Raw genomic sequence first — 1,154 nt, 5'->3', positions numbered from 1 at the left:
GATGATAAGTACACGTCGTTTAATAAGCATAAGTATAGATTTTGCACAATCATTAAATCATTACATATTACGTCTGCGGGTCGCGTCGAGTTTTGCGCGTAATTACATCATTTGACTCCAGTCGAAGTTTCGGTAATGTGTTTTTATTATTTATAGACGCGGAAACTGGTTTGAATTACGAAAAAAAGTGCTTGTTTGCATTAAGTAACGTTTTTTTTGTTTGCTCGTTAGTTCTAATAAGTGTCGAAATATAAAAACAGCAAGTGCGATGTTTCGCGATTGTTAAAATGTGTTTGCATTGTGAGTTACACCTTTGATTTGCGCACAATCAATAATATTATCAAATAATTTAATTAGTTTAGAAATATTAATCATGGAAAAGGTTTTAAACGTGGTAAAAAGTAGTTTTGTAAGTGTGTGTGCCGTTTTAATGGATATTCCTGTTAATAATTACGTAAGTAAACAATTTTATGACTTTATTTCAAGTTTTAATTAATTTTATTAGTGATATTATATGAAAAAAGTGTTTTTACTTAAAATAAGCAATAAAAACAACTTTTTTTAATTAAAACTGTAAAGAATAAACAAAAAAACCATTAAATTCTGTTATTTTATTATATTTTGCATTGTTTAAAAAATTTTTCTGTTTAATTTTTAATTTAAATTAATTTTATTGATGAAATTATATGAAAAAAGTGTTGAGAAATTAATTTTTACTTGAAATAAACAATAAAAACCACGTTTTCTAATTAAAACAACTAAATAATGCACCGTAAACCTTTAAAATCTATAGTTTTATGTTGTTTTCTATGTGTTGCAATGTATTAAGTGCTTTTGTATGCTTTTCTAGCGCATTACGATAAAGTATGCCAAGCAAATCAAGAACTACCTCAATTTACGATGATCTAAACATTTTATGACCTGCAAATGTTGCGGGTAAGAAAATATTGACGTATTAATTTAAAAAAATAAATTAATTTTCTGATTTTCTAGGTTATGTCAATATTTTAAGAGCAATTCTCACTCTATTCCTTAAAAAAAGTGTAAAGTTGAAAATATAAGTGATGTTAATGATAATAATTAGTTTATTATTAACTTATAAACAACTTGTCACCACATAATTACCATAATAATTATATTTACCATCAAAAGAT

At 25.3% G+C, this 1,154-nt stretch overlaps 1 long non-coding RNA gene across 1 annotated transcript; it reads left to right on the top strand.

Moving 5' to 3' along the window:
• Positions 1-52: 52 nt before the first annotated feature.
• On the top strand, positions 53-1,151 carry LOC135803156 (uncharacterized). Its single transcript, XR_010550731.1, has 3 exons — positions 53-454; positions 851-936; positions 994-1,151. It is a non-coding gene; the product is annotated as an uncharacterized lncRNA (long non-coding RNA).
• Positions 1,152-1,154: the final 3 nt, after the last annotated feature.

This window comes from Atheta coriaria, unplaced genomic scaffold (assembly GCF_025399875.1).
Source record: "Atheta coriaria isolate IRGN ID8LTWV9N9 unplaced genomic scaffold, Caltech_Dcor_3.1 scaffold5034_size1154, whole genome shotgun sequence".
Classification (NCBI taxonomy): Eukaryota; Metazoa; Arthropoda; class Insecta; order Coleoptera; family Staphylinidae; genus Dalotia; species Dalotia coriaria.
Note: the sequence above shows the minus strand (reverse complement) of the source record. Positions and strands in the feature narration are given on the sequence as shown.